Raw genomic sequence first — 16,613 nt, 5'->3', positions numbered from 1 at the left:
TGTATTGGTACTGTTTGTAAAAAGCAGCAGCTAATTCTTCCCAAGTATGAACCTTGGTATTTTCCAGCTGATAGTACCATTCGAGTTGTGTACCCGACAGACTTTCTTGGAAGAAGTGAATCCACAATTTATTATCCGTTGTATGAGGTTGTATCTTCCTCACATAGGATCTCAGATGTAGTTTCGGGCAAGAAACTCCATCATATTTTGCAAAGACAGGAACTTTGAATTTTGGAGGGATAACAACATCCGAGATGAGCCCCAGATCATTGAAATCTAAGCCAGGTATTTTTTGTATCTCCATAGCTTTCATACGGTCTTCCAGCTGTTGGTATTTTTCATTATCCGGTTCGTCCCCAGAATGATCATTTTCTTCATTTGAAGAGAGAGAGGGTTTAGCAGAACCCTGGTTGCTTTGATTGTCTTCTTGTTCATCATCACCGACTGTTTCAGGGATCGGTGGCTTTGTGAACTTTTTGACTGGAATTTTGATCTTTCTTCTCAGGTGACTCACACCTACAGATCCTTTGGGCTTCTTTTTCTTCTTGATTATCAGGGCTTTCAGTTCTTGCTGCCCCTTTGCCAGTTCCAGAATTGCCACTTGAACTTGGGCATTCTGTGCTTCGAGATTCTTGATGCTCATTTCAGATTCCATCTCTTCTGACTGAAATAAACAGCGAGAAGATGAGAAATCCGTCATGTGAACCTGTTATGCAATGTGTATGACTGGATGCCATGTGTATGCAATGTATGAAGTGTATATGCAATGTATATGAATGCAATGTATGAAATGTATATGCAATGCATGAAGTGAAATGTGTGTGCAAGGTTTCAAGGATCTTAGAGTTTAGATTTGTTAAAGAAGAAACAAACGTTAGTGAATCAATTTATTTCTTTTTTTTTTGCTTCTTTTTTTTCTTTGCCTCATTTGGGCTTACAAGACAGAAATAAAGTAAATGATCCTTCAGGTCTCCCGTGGACGCTTTCTCTTTGCCCCCAGGAATGTGTTGATTTGTTGTTCTTCTTGAAGCTGTCCGGTGAGCTCCAATATCCTTCTCTCATAGTCCTGACAGTATGATTTGAAGGTGTCTCTTTCCTCTTTGAGTTGAACCCAAGATTTTTGCAACTCTTCTAGGTCAGTTGGCATGTCCGGGTGTAGAATAACTTGAGGTTCATATCCTTCGACCTCTGGTTCAATAGTCACAGGTAGAACAGCAGGATATGTCATAAGGAGTTTCTGAGCATGAGTACGGACCCATCTGAGGTAGGGTTCCATAGGAATAGAATTCCATTGCCCCAGAGTTTTGCTTTCTATTCTATAGACACTGCCCCATGCATGTATGAACCTTCGTCGATGTCTATGAGAATCATTCTCGTAATCAAACACAATGCCATGGATAATCATGTCATGAGGACCGTTGCTCCTTGCATATCCGAATTGGCGTAGAGCTAAAGAGGGATTGTAAGTGATGCCTCCTTTGATGCCAAGGAGTGGCACATTAGGGTACTCTCCACAATGATCAATGATAGTAATGTCTTTTTGAAAGAAGTTGTTCCACCGGATATCTGAATGAGACAAAGACATAATCCTGTGAGACCATTGCATTCTTTGTTCATTTCTCAACACTGATCGGGGAAGATGAAATGTAAACCACCTAGCCAGTAGTGGTATACAGCACATGAGAGTTCCTCGTTTCTTCATGGTACGAGTGTGTAGAGAATGTAGAATGTCTCCCAGCAATGTTGGTACCCCGGGTTACGGATTAGGAAAAGGTTGATGATGTGTACACTTATGAACTGGTCGGGATTAGGGAATAAAACCAACCCATAAATCAAAAGTGCCATAACTTCCTCAAAAGCTGGATAACTTTTGTTTTCTAGCAGTAGTCGAGCCTTTTCCAATAAGAACTTGGCAAGTAAACCCTTAACTCCACTCTTTGTTTCCCAATTGGACTCGATTTCTGATTTTCGCAGATGTAAAGCAGCAGCAATGACTTCAGGTTTTGGAATCCTTTCTAAACCAGTGAAAGGTAATTGATTTCGAACAGGTAATCCCATTAGTTCAGAGAATTCTTCCAAAGTGGGTACCAAATGGAGTAGGTGACCATGCTTTTCAGTGAATTGAACATTCCTGGGGAATTCTGACACTAAGTCTTTTAGTTCAGATGGTACCGTTGAGATGTTGATTCGGATGTAATCTTTGGTGGCGGGAGCCATTACCTGCAAAAACAAAGGTAAACTCTTTGATCCTTGAAGTGTTTGGTGCAAAAATGATATGCTTATGATGCAAACATGTGGCACACAAAAACAAATCAAACAATAGCCTTAGGTTTAAAGGCTTGCATGGAGCTGATAGGTGATACCCTCCCCACTGAAGTTGAATTGGTTAAAACCTGTCCTAGAATAGTATTCGGGTTCTATGATCCTTGGAAGTAACATCTCAATACGGCGCTCGAACGGCCGATCAAAATATTCCTCGAGGATAACTAACTTCGATCAATTTCAAAGCTAGTCACTTAATAGGCCACAAGTCAAGTTCAACTAAAAAGGTTCTAAGACAAATTAGTGTTTAATGACATTTCGGAAGCCTAATATACTCCTTGATCGTTTTCAAGGGACATCAGTATAAACCAAAGTATCGCACTAACGATGACTACCAGATCAACCGTATCGGTACATGCCGTACAGTTTCCTTGGTCTATTGTCATATACTTAAGGTATCTCGAGATTCGGGTTAGAATCTTTCACACAAGCAAAATACCCAAGCAAACCTTTGAAAAATAGAGCAATCAAGTCAATCAATTGAAAACATCGAAGTGATCTATTCTCTTAAGGTAACCCCTTTTGAAAACATTTTGTTTTTGAAAGTATCTCCCCAGCAGAGTCGCCAGTTCTGTGGACCTCCGATTTTTTTTTAATACCGGGCCATACCTCTGATCTGTAGAGATACGTGCACTGACTCTTTTTTGTCGCTTAATGCTTTCGCATTTTTTTGAAAATATCACAGAGTCGCCACCGACCTTTTATTTTATCCAATTAAGGAAAGGTTTATAAAAGAAACAGAAAAAAGACCTTTAAGAAATTCTGGGTAAGGGGGTAGGTTATACAAAGGGAAGGTGTTAGCACCCTTTGTATCCATGGTTATCCATGGGCTCTTAAGTTTGCTTAGCTCACTTGTTTTTCGATCACTTTTCAATTGCTCTGAAATTGCTCATATGTGGTTTCAAATACCTTTGTAAATTGAATTTTGTAATGATCCGTGTGTGGATGTATACAAAATGCTTGTTTATCTTTCGAAAGATGTTTTGAAAAGAACGTTAACTTTGTAATAACCCGTGTTTGGATGTATACAAAGTATTGTCTTTTTTGAAAGTTTTGAAAAATCAACAGTGTATGAGAATTTTGTTTGTTTTGATTTGAGCAAGCAAACTAGGAGGTCTACCCTGAGTTGTAAGGTCTTTATCCTATTTCCTTTAAAAATCTATCCTTTCACCGGATATAAAAGCAAGGTTCGATTTTGTACTCGAAACAGTAGAATTTTGACTTTGATTTTGAAAGGAATGAGAAGGGATTACCTTAAGAGGTGCAAGTGTGATTGTGATTGGATTCAGATATTTATCTTTGAAGTTAGTGATCTAACGGTTCAATTTTATCTTTGACATACACGCAGTTTATATGTATGCTGGAAAGTAAAATGCGGAAATGTAAAGTGCAGAAAGTAAATCTACGCTATTACATCGATTATGCAGGAAATGTAAACTAGCCTATTTACATGAATTTGACATCCTATACATTTATCTAGGAATTTTAAATTGCAAGAAAAATAAAAGGCATGTTTTTGGATTTTTATGATTGATTTTAATTATAATTAATGCATGATTAATTAAATTAAAATGAAGAAAAAAGATGAAAATAGATTTAAACCTAGAAGTTAAGTTTAAAATATGTACAAAATATTTGTTAATTAATTTTAAAACAAAACTAATTTTTTTGGAATTTTTGAAATTGATTTGAAATTGATTTAAGTTAATTAAAACATAATTATGCAAATAATTATACAAATAATTAAAACTTAAAAAGAAAATTATTCAAAATATGTACAAAATTAGTTTATAATATATAAACAATATTTAACATAAAGAACAATTTTTTTTATGATTTTTTGATTGGTTAGAATAATTAAAAAGCAAATATATAAATATATATTAATTAATTATGCAAAATATTGAAATTATGAAGAAAAATAAAATATTTTTATTTCAGAAAATAATATATTATTTTAGAAGTCTAAAAATATTTTTTGTGTATTTTTTGGATTTTTAAAACTATTTTTAATTAATTTAACAAAGAAATCAAAATAAAATAGAAAATAAAATAGAAATAAAAGGATACTGATCCTGTGTGGAAATTTATGAGGGAGTATGATGTGCACGTGTGATCTGGAGCGTTGGATCTGACTAGAAGTGAATCAGAGGGCTCAGATTTTGAGGAGCATGACAAAAGCATGGACAGCGCAACACAGGATCCAAGAATTTGAATAAAAGCTGGCGCGCGCGTTCTGACCAACCAGAGCCTGCCACGCCTTCATCTTCTTCCTCTCTCCGTTGCTATAGGCTCTGCAACTGTAGGTAAAGCCTTTAGTGACGGTTTTCGTCCGTAGCTACAAGACCTGCACATGTCAAAATTTCATACAAGCAATATAAATTACTTAGGAGACCATGGTTAAGCTTAAAATCGTCCCCTGAGTTCAAATATGTCATTGGTTTCTTCTAATTTTGCCTAAATCAGAGGATCCCAAATTTTAGCTTAAGAACCCTAAAATGGTATCTTCGTGTGTAAGCATCTAAAACTCAATTAAAGCTCCAGAAATGATCTACACACCACACCAAGTTCAAATATATGTCTACATCGTGCTAGATATGCTTGGGTTATGAGACACAAGTCAGTTTTAGTTTGGATGAATCGAGACCTGTAGCGTTTGATTCAAGGAGTTTCAGAGCTTGCAAATGATCTGGATATGTTCAGTGAAGTTCAAGGAACGTGTTTGAGTGTTTAGTTTGAATGGAAAGTGACTTAAATTTGGAATTCGAATTTCAAATTTCTTTGAATATTTTAAGAGATTACAAGTGTGTTACAAGCAAGAGTTTTGCTCTCAATTTCTGTCTCTTTCATTACTGAAGTGCTATAGCCTATTTATAAGCATTAGAGTGCTTAGAAACTAAGCCAAAAGCATTGATGAGTTTTTTTGGAATCTTGACTTTTTCAACATTGGTAGCTTTGCCTTTAAGCCACCATGGCTTGATTTTCTTCTTCTCCTCTGCTGTACTTTGCTTTGGGACAGAGTTGAATGAGTCATGCTTGGAATACAAGCTATTCTTTATCCATTTCATTTTCTTTTTAATTTTAATCTTAAAATAAGATAAAATTATGCCAAAAATGGATAAAAAATGACGTGGGCTTAGCCTTGGTCGTGGGAGGCCCATATCATCATGGAAATGATGTTTGAATGCTGAAAACTTGGCCCCATTTGGAAAAAATACATTTTTGAGCAATGTTGATTTCATGCATTTTCCCAAAATTTAGCCAACTTCAACAAGGTGTAAATCCTTCAATTTTTGTCATATGAAGGAGATCTTGCACTTTTTAGAAACCTCAAAGAGTCCTCTAACCAATGTCTTTGGTCTCATGTCAAAATGATTTTTGAAGCTCCTTGTGTGTCCTTTTGAAAAAAGTGTCTTTTTGTTGACTTTGAAAATGACCTGTAATGTCTTTGATCATATTTTTCAAATGGTGAATCCAATGACCATGGGATAAATGGCATTTGAAAGATAATTGAATTTCCTTCAAAACAAGCTTTGGTTTGAATTTTTTGGATGAAGGATGAGAGAGTTATGATCAGTCAAAGTTGAGTTGACTTTTCAGGCAAAAACCCTAATTTTGAATCTTAGGGTTTTGTTGGTTTTTGATCTTTCCTTGATGAATTATGATCATCCAATGATCAAATGATGAATCCTTTGACAAAATATGGACTTTGACAAAAACTTTCATTTTTGACTGTCTGTTGACTTTTTTGGTCAAACGGGTCGTCTGTTAACTGTTTGAGCTGCTGACGGTGCGTCTGAGTGAATTGAAGTTTGAAAATTTGTATGATGGTACTTTGAGATATATGGATGTGTATGAAATCCATTTGAGCTCTCAAAAACTTGTTGCTCCTGTAAAAACAAGAAAAAACCCTGATTAGGGACTGTTTGTGTAGGAGACAGTTAAGCGTACCTGATTTTTGTGCAGTGTTGAGTCTCTGCTAATCGCGTGATATTCAGAAGACTTCTAGCACAAAAGATCTTGGAATTTTGAATTGTGAAAGATTGATTTGATTGATGGTACAAAACACTGAGAATTGTACTGCCAGCAGTTTGGCTGTCAACTGACTGTCCAGGTATTGATGCAGCAGTTAGAGTGAAAAATCAACAGTCAAAGTTAATTTTTTTTTTTTGTTATTTTTGTTTTTTTTGTTTTATGTGAAAAATGAAAGTTTATTTACATGACTTGTTAAAAAAACATAGACATAATAAATAACTAATATTTACGGTATGCGGGCAAAATTACCGATAATAACCCTGAAAATCATTTAATGCACAGAAATAGGAATATTTGACTGGCAGAAAACACACAAAATATTATCTTAGTAATTAAGCAATATTATGACAAATAGTACAACATTTAATACTGACAGTACAAATATCACATACTATATTGAACAGTACGACGAATAAACGGTACATTTAAGAAATAAGAAATACGGCAAATTTTAAGAATGACGATTGATAACCCATGCTATGAATAATAACATGTAGATGATTGGGAGTGCAACCATTGCAGGTCCACACTCTTCAGGACTATGCAGGCAGAAGAAAGTCATGATCACCGTAGCAATGGTGATGACTGTAAGAAACAGTGTCTCTATCCACTTTGCCATTCTTGTTAGGGAAGAAGAGAAAATAGATATGAGGTAGGAATTTGAAAGATGAGTTGGAATTTGATGTGAGATTTTATGGAAGAAAATGAGAGGTATTTATAGAATGGAAAGAAGGAAAGAGACGTTGGGGAATGATGTGATTCCGTACAAAAGGAAAATTTGAGTGGAAGTAAGATTTGAAAGAAAGTGTATGATAGTGTTGGAAAAAAGAGAGATTTGATTTTTGAAAAAGAGATTTGAAAAGATTTTTGCAAATATTGGAATATAGTACAAAAACTAGCGGGAAACAAAAGATAATAATAATCTACTTGTTACCAGTACAGTCTGAGTTTCCTGATTCTGCGCCTGCAAAAAGATTTAACTCTGTACCAATTGTGTCAGTACCATTTATCTGTAAATAAATAAATAGCATGTGTGAAGTAATAAACAGTATTTGGCGTTTGCGTAAGAATAAATTCAACTGCAAGCCAAATTACTGTATAAGAAAAATTCTAAAAACTAAGTATTTCATATGTCAGGATACTTGTTGAAATAAAAATCCATGATTATATGAGACTCTTAATTTTCAGATTGGAGTTTTCTTGAAAAATATGTGGGCAAATTTTGGGGTATAACAGTAAACCGGAAGGAGTCGGGATACCTTTTTGGTGACAGTATGCTTTCGAACTAACCATGCTTCAGTTAGGACTTTTAAGGGTTGTAACGCGGCTTGGTTCACGGTTTAAGAAACAAAGGATAAAGGCTCAAAATTTGATTGTACCCACCCCTCTCCGTGATGATCTTCAATCCTAAGCTCAGTTAATTCAACTTATGCATTCAGGTTCCAAGAGACTTTTGGATTTGCACCTTTGATAATGATGATAGTTCACAAGCAAAGAGAACTTTTGAGATGGCAGTCACTTCTTCCTTTTGGTAGTCACAACATTGTGTTGTTCAGGAATTTATTGACTTCTCTTTTTTCATCTTTTTGATATCCCTAACTTTTGCCTGAACTGTCTATTTTGAGATTACAGTCAGCGGGATGCCTTGATTTTTGCCTAAGTCACCTTTTTTATTTTTGACTTAGCAGGCTTTTCTTTGTATATATGTTTTTTCATTTTTTCCTTTTTGAAAGATATTGACTGCCTTGCTTGATGAACCATCATTGTCTTTTGACTGTCATCTCCAACGCTTATTTGATGTGTGCGGATGAACGTTTGTGATCGAAACCTTTGTTGAAAGGTGTACTGAATGATTCTCTTAAAATAGACTGCACAACCAAATTAACTGAGAACTACCCTGCCCCATGTTATGATCAAGGGTTTAAATTAGTACAAGAAAGAAACTTCTACTTCTTAGGCTCAAAAGGGGTTGACGAGGGATTATCATCCTTATATCTCCACTGTTTAGGAATTGAAACAATGCCTGTACATCGTCAACATAGTCCGTTCAAAAGCATACTGTATAAGGTTGCGGTATCGTTTTCGTCATCCTCCCTCAAAAGGTGTCGCTTTAGCAGGAATTGAGTATCATAAAACATATGCAAAGTAAAGACATAATTTAACATGAGTGATAACGAAATAAATTACTCAAGACAAACATATGCAATGCACTGATGATGATTATTAAAACAGATAATGTCTATCATAAGTCGAATGTTTAAACAAACAAAAAAAAAATTGCAACTGAAAGTAAAACTAATGATCTTAAAGTCCATCCTTCTAGCCATCCACAGTATTAGCACTCTTGTTGTTATTAGGCATGGGAGCAGTGATCACGTTAGGAGTTGCAGGAGGATCGAACTTGATTTCCCCGGCATCGATCATGTCTTGGATCTTATTCTTCAATGTCCAGCAGTTGTCGGTGTCATGTCCAGGACTATTGGAGTGATATGCACACCTCGCGTTGGGATTATAGCGAGGGGAGGAAGTGTTGGGATTTGGATGAGGAGCTATCTGTATAAGTAACTCTGCTTTCAACAAGTGTTGCAGCGCTTGAGTCAAAGACATGTTGATTTTTGTGAATTGTCTTTTGGATGCGCTTTGTTTACGTTGGTTGTTTTGTTGTTGTATCGATGCTTGATTAGAGACCAAAATTGCCCCAACAGTGTCAGATTCATTCCTCCCATTGTATGACTTTTTTATAGTACCGGAAGAAGTAGCCACCTGAATTTTTCCGCTTCGGATACCACTTTCAACACGTTCTCCAGTCAGTATAAGCTCAGTGAATCCAGATGATGAACTTCCCAGCAAATGACTATAGAAGGGGCCAGTCAGTGTATTCATGAACATATCTACCATCTCTCTGTCGGCCAAGGAAGGTTTGACTCTTCCAGCTAGATCTCTCCATTTCTGAGCATACTCCTTGAAACTTTCCTTAGGTCCCATAGACATGCTTTGTAGTTGCATGCGAGTTGGTGCGAGATCGGAATTATATTGGTATTGCTTATAGAAGGCAACAACTAAATCTTCCCAGGTATGGATGTTGGTACTTTCCAGTTGATAGTACCATTCGAGTTGAGTTCCAGATAAGCTTTCCTGAAAGAAATGGATCCAGAGCCTCTTATCAGCAGTGTGAGGCTGAATCTTCCTTACATAAGACCTCAAGTGTAGTTTAGGACAAGAGACTCCATCATACTTAGCAAAGGCGGGAGTTTTGAATTTTGGAGGAATAACGACCCCAGGCACAAGTCCAAGCTCTTCAAAATCCAGCCCAGGTACCTTCTGAATTTCCACAATTCTCAGACGCTCTTCTAACATCTTGTATTTGTCATCAGGATGTTCGTCCTCATGGTAATAGTCCTCTTCTTCTTCAGAGATTTTGGCAGAATCGTGGTTACTTTTTGCATTGGTTTTGATACTAGCATCATCATCTTGCTCATCCTCATCACTGTCTTCAGAGGTTTCAGCGTCCCTGAGTTGCAAGATTGGTCTAAGCTTTTTCACTCGAGTCTTCTTACCCTCTTTGGGAGCTTCAGCTTCTTCAACCTTTTTGAGAGGGCCTTTGAACCTTCCTCCCAGATTGAGAACACCTTTAGGTTTCTTGGTCTTCTTTTTCTTCTTAGTCAGAAGGGATTTCAGCTCATCTTGCCCCTTGGACAAATTCAGAATCAAGGCTTGGAACTCAGTGTTTTGAGCTTGGAGATCCTTAACTGATTGTTCGAGATTCATGATGCTGAAATAAACAGCGAGGAAGGATGAGAGACCTATTGTAAGAAACCTGTTATGCGATGTTATTAATGTAAATGCAATGCTTTCAAGGATCTATAGGAAATTTAGTTTGCAACGTTTAGACATTGAATCAAACACAGTTGTGTCTAGAGAATTCTGGCTTTCGTCTTTGGACGTCTTGCTTTGAGAATCAAGCTCACCATATCGAGTGGGTCATCGCCTCTGATTCGGGATACTTCTGAATTCAAAGGTACATGGCTAGAGGAAAATAAATCCTCTTGCCCCTTGATAGGTACAGAGTCTCTGAATTGGGAGGTACGTGGCCAGAGGAAAATAAATCCTCTTGCCCCTAGATAGGAATTCATCCTTGATAAGAGCACCTGAAATTGTGCGCCCTAAATTCCTAAGATCCTTGAAAGGGTTAGTTAAATTATGTAATGCTTATGATGTCATGATGTCATGATGTTATGCAAATGCAATACATTAGACTTAGTGTGAGATAGTAAGGACACACGAGTCCTTTCAATAAAACCTACGAGGAAACAAAGGTTAGTAGCAAACACAAACAAGTCACACAAGTCACGCAAGTCACACAATTTTGCCTTAAGGTAGGGCTTGCATGTGGTCCAGAGGTATGTACCCTCCCCCTGAAGTTTAGTTGGTTCAAACCTGTCCTATATAAAGATCGGGTTCTAGGGAGCTCATATCATTGACCTTTCTCGAAGGCGCGTATCTCAGTTCGGCAATCGAATCGCCGACCGAAAAGGTCCTGAAAGTCCAGTCCATATGAGTGTAGCTTCGAGTATCAACCAACTTCAGTCGGAACCAAAGCCAGCTATCTCGCTACTTTCTAATAGGCCAAAGTCAACTCCAACTAGGGTTCTAGGGACGAATTAGTGCTTAATGACACCACGCAGCAGCCAAGTGTTTCCTCAAGTCAGATCCCAAGGAACACCAGGACAAACAAATGTGTCACACTAACGATGGCCACCAGATCAACCACATCAGTATACGCTGTGCAGTCTCCTTGGTCTCATGCCATTTACCTAAGGTTCTCAGATCCGGGTTAGGATCTTTCACACAAGTAAATACCCAAAACAACCTTTGAAATATAAAGCAGACAAATCAAACAATTAAAGTGAATCCTAAGCTCTAAGGTAACCCCTCTTTTTAATCGAAAGCATCCCCAGCAGAGTCGCCAGTTCTGTAATACGGTGAACTGACTTTTATATCGAAGTGTCGCGGTTAAGCATGAGTCGCCACCGACTTTTATTTTATCCAATTTGGAAAGGCTAAAAGAACAGGAAAATACCATTTAAAAAGATTTTGAGTTCGGGGGGTAAGTTATACAAAGGGAAGGTGTAAGGCACCCTTTGTATCCATGGTTATCCATGGGCTCTTAATTGCTTAGCTCACTTTGTTTGAAATGTTTGTTTGAAAAGATTTCGAATAAGAAAAGGTTTCAAAGAAGAACTTTAGCTTGTAAATAAGCGTAGTCTTTTTGAATTTGATTTGGAAAAGAGGTGTAAAAAGTAATTTGAATTAGAGCGAGCAATTAGTAGCAACTACCCTAAGTTTGAAAATTGTTCTTTTAGTCTTTCGGGTGAAAGGGTCTATCCATACCATAAATGGTAGGAAGTCTTTCAATTGGATGTGAAGGGTCATCGAGGAATCGTTCGCCATAAGACTGTCCCTTGCCATAAAGAGGGCAGGTAGTCTAAGGGAAGGATATAATAGTCATTTGAGGCATCATGCGAGGATACCTTAGCAATTGGGACAATCATCACGTTTTTACCGAGGCAACTTCGAGGGAGTTTCAATAACTTTAAGGCAACCTTTGCTTTAGGTATCCTCGGAATCGAGGGAATTTGACTATTTAGTATATTTAGAGGCAACAAGGCAACAATATAAGGCAACAATATAAGGCAACAAGAGGGATCACCCTAAAGGTGTGTGGGTGCAACAATCACGTGGTTCAGTTCGAATATTTAATCTTGTATTGTTAGTGATCTAACGTTTGATTGATAATCTTGCACTCCCTAAGATTACTAACCACACAGTTAAAATCATATGGAAATTAAGGGCGGAAAGATAAAAATCCTACGCTATTACAATAAACACCTGCGGGGATGGGGGATTAAAACAGAAAATAAAATAAAATAAAATAATTAATTAATTTAATTCATCTTGAGCCTTGACATTCCTCGAACCTCCGATCGACTTTGATTATCTGATAATTAAACAGAAAAACAATAGGGGTGAGTGTAGGCGGAATTCTTTAACAGATGAAGTAAACCCTAGTTGAACCTATAAGGCAAATGTAACAATTAATAAAAATTAAATTTAAGAAAAAGAGTCGGAACTTAGCTTTTTGATTGGCATGGCGCGTAATCGGAGGATCTTGAGATAACCCTGAAAAACAGGCATGAAGGAGAGAAGCGTTAGTGCATTCACTGATCTAAACCCTAAAAGGTTTGCAAACCCTAAAGGGTTATTTAAGAAAACTTATTGTAACCTAAAGGTTTACAAAGCTTAAAATGCGTTAGTGGATAACACCTAACAATAAACCTAAGGTAGGTAGGTTTGCAATTAATGATTAAAATCAACAAACCTAAAAATAATTATTTGACCTAATTACTCTAATAAAAAAAACTAATTATAAATATAATTATTATTAAAAAAAAAGAATTTTAAACCAAAATTAATTATGGACCTAATTACTATTAACTAAGAATTTAAATTAAAACTAATTATTAACTTAATTGATACTAAAAACTATACTAAACTAAACCTAATTTTTATTTATTAAATGGTTAACTTATTAAAAAAACAAAATAGAAATAAAAGAAAATAATCAAATAACAAAGCTGGAAAAAGGAGAAAGAACATAGCTGGGCGTTAAATCAGGTGTGGATGGCTTCTGAGTGTACACCATGGACTGCGCTTCAGGGTCCTCAGATATGGATAGGCAGAGATCCAGTGGTGCTGACATGAGGGTGCGTCGTATCCCAGCGCAAGCGAGGTGTACTGAATCAGTGATATATGTGTAACAAACATTTATCAAAATAAATGTCCTGAGCCAGAATCGAACCCAGGAAGGTAGCCTCACCATCACACATTGTACCAACTGAGTTGTGGCCATTCGCTGGTAGGAAGATACAAATAATATAATATACAGAAACAAAACACATTCAATTTGGTAAATTCAAGATTGAGTCAACCTGGGTCCCACGAGGTTTTGCTATAGCCAATTAATGGAAGGAAGAGATCCATTAACGTTGACCACCCAATCAATGATCAGCACGCGTGGCATGATGGTCCTCCGATTTCAAATGATCCAATCGCATGCGTCCAAGCTGCCACATCACCTGTAGACCAACCAGCGCCACCCGTAGCGGCGGAAACCACCATCTTCTCCGATGGTGTGTTTTTTAACCTGCAAAAATAGCGAAAACAGAAGCACTAAACCGACCCTACCCCCCTAATTTGAGGCTTGCGGATCCATTGGTGATATTGGCTTGGTCTGAAAATCGACGTATCGCTGAGTTCGAAACCTTCAACCGATTTGCCCTAACCATGGCATCATGTGATTCATGCAGTAAAGCTCAAAAGTAAACGTTCCAAACGACTCTAAACACGACCATGAACAAGTTTATGCATGTGGAAGCTATTCAGAATGCCTATATTGAGAGTTTGAAAATTAAAGAATATGCAAACCGGTGTAATTCGTATGAGACTTCTCCCACGTGCTTTGAACTTCAGAGATGGTGAGGATGAACTCCTGGGACCTCCAAGGGTTGAATAAGACGATTAGATTTGGCTGCAACTTACTGAAGCAAGACTTTAAAGCGTGCTCCAATTCTTTGAAAATTCTTTCCTTTGAGAACCCTTATTTTTTCTCTCCCCCCTATGCTGAACGTGTTTTGCTATATATGAGGACCAAATTAGGGTTAACATGGGCTTGGATCTTTTGTGTTTCAAGAGAGAAGAAAAGAAAAAAAAAATTGATTAAAAGTCACATGATTTTCTTTCTATTCTTGTCCAATCTTTTCCCATTAATCACCAACGAATTTCCCTTGATTTACATCCATATTAGGCTTAATATTTGATTGGTAAATTAACTAAGATCATATTTTATATAATTATCATTATTCCTTTTATTAAACTTTAAATTATAATGAAATATAATTTAAAATAAAGTAAATAATAATGATAATAAGGAAAAAGATGGAATTGTGGGCTTCTAATCCTACCATGGACATGTTTAAAAGTTCAAACTTAAGCCCATTATTTCAAAAATACAAGATTGGTCAATTAGGTTTTCATGCGTTTCTCAAAAAGTAGACCAACTTATACCAAACATATCTCTCTCAATTTTTATCGTATGGGAGTGCTTTTGAGCTTTTTAGAAAGATCAAAGAGTCCTCTGAAATCTCCTTTTGGTTTCATCTCAATTGAGTCTACCATGTCCAAGTTATGAGCTTTGAGAAAAAAAGACTTTTTGCGATCTTTTTAGAAGGACATGTAATGTATTGGCTCATATCTCTCAAATGGTGCATTTTTAGACTTGGCATGTGAGAGACAAAGTTGTAGAGAATTCAATTTCCTTCAAAATGAGCTTTGGATGGAAAATTTCTGAGAAAGTATGAGAGAGATATGGCTGGTCAAAGTTCCGTTGACTTTCACCTAAAAACCCTAATTCAGCAACTTAGGTTTTTGATGATTTTGGAGCTTTTCTTGATGAATCATGATCAATCCTTGATCGAATGACGAATGATACTTCATAATAAGGATGTTGACCAAAAATCAGGAGTTTTGACTATTATTTGACCATAGTTTGACTTTTAGGTCAACCAGTCGATTGTTGATTATTTGGGTCATTGAGTGAGCAATCTTTTGAATTAGGACTTGAAACTCGGCATGAGGGTACTTTGAATCATGTGAGAGTCCATGGGTTCCATTGGAGGCATTGATTCACTGAGTTTCTTTTGAATAAGCCAAACCCTAGTTTCAGAGTCATGTGTAGGAGGATGTACTTAGGAGCATTGTGTTTTGATTTGAACTTGAATAGGAGAAAATGTATGGGCAAATTTTGGGGTATGACAAATGCTTGGATCTTTACAATATTTTCATCAATGCTTGGATCTCTACTAAGGCTTCTGCTCAACATCAAAGCTAAAATGATTCTCTTGCAAACAAAGCACATCCATTGGATTAAGCGAACTTTTAGGATTCGGAGAACATCAAGGAGAAAGGGGTGGGGTAAAATAACTTTTGAGCCTTATATCCATTGTTTCTTAAAACTGTGAACCAGGCCAAGTTACAACATTCAAAAGTCCTAATTGAGGCAAGGTTAACCATGAAAGCATATTAAGCAGGATTTGTTATACTGACTCCTAAAAGTTTGTTAAAACTACTTCTAATCACTACGCTTCTTCAAGCATTCACTTATAATCATCCTGTCCTAATTCATAACGGACTTCGATTTCAAAACTTGCATACGCATCACATTGGAGTTACTTCTCAAAAGGTACAACGTCATCTGCGAGTATACACTTAGCATCGAGGAGATCTCGAAATGGGTTAATCAAAGGTGATCCTTCCTAATAAAGACTCTAGAATAGGGATAACCACATCTAGGGGGTTCTCCTAAACAGGGGCAAAAATTTCAAGGATCACAGGGGCATGCAATCAAACATCCTATTAACTAGGGGCATTCTTCCTAAGGTTCAATCGACTTGGGGCATATCTCGAAACAATCTCAATCAGGGGCATGTCAAACATGGGAGAAACTTTAAAGGATAGAACACTATGGATAGTCCTCCATACCCTGGAGATCAAGGTCATACCCTTCAATCTAAACGTCAAAGAATATGACAAGGTTATTTCCCGGGGCACTCCTCTCATGACTTGGAGATCATAGGCATCTTTTCCACTAAACATTGGGGAATTGGATATCGAATCCATAAGGCAAACAATTCAAAAGGTTTAAGGTATGGGGAACCTCAAAAGGTTAAAGGTGTGGAGAACCTCAAAAGGTTAAAGGCGTGGAGTAATTCAAAAGCCCAAACTGGGGCAAGGCGCACAACATAAAGGCGTTCTCACACTTTACAACATCAAACAAATATTTCTCCTAACTACGATCATCAAAGTTCAAAAACAGTATCGGGGAATCGCGCTAGCATCACACCCCATCTTATCAAACAAACCTGCAACTCCAGCGAACTATATACGCTTTGGTTATTAACAACCTACCATTGGAGCATCATACAAATACATACAAATCATGCATTACATACATTGGTTGATACATTACACCGTAACTTTTTACGTAGTCTTCTTTAAGACAAATCTCACGATCCTTTCTAAGAGTTTCCTCAAGCAGTCTTATTCAAGACGAATTGTCATCCTTTTCAGGAATCTCTTCAGGTAGTCTTTTTCAAGACATTCTTTTCTAAAAACCTTTCTAGGTAGTCTTCTCTAAGACA

The sequence above is a fragment of the Vicia villosa genome, linkage group LG1 (assembly GCF_029867415.1).
Source record: "Vicia villosa cultivar HV-30 ecotype Madison, WI linkage group LG1, Vvil1.0, whole genome shotgun sequence".
Classification (NCBI taxonomy): domain Eukaryota; kingdom Viridiplantae; phylum Streptophyta; class Magnoliopsida; order Fabales; family Fabaceae; genus Vicia; species Vicia villosa.
Note: the sequence above shows the minus strand (reverse complement) of the source record.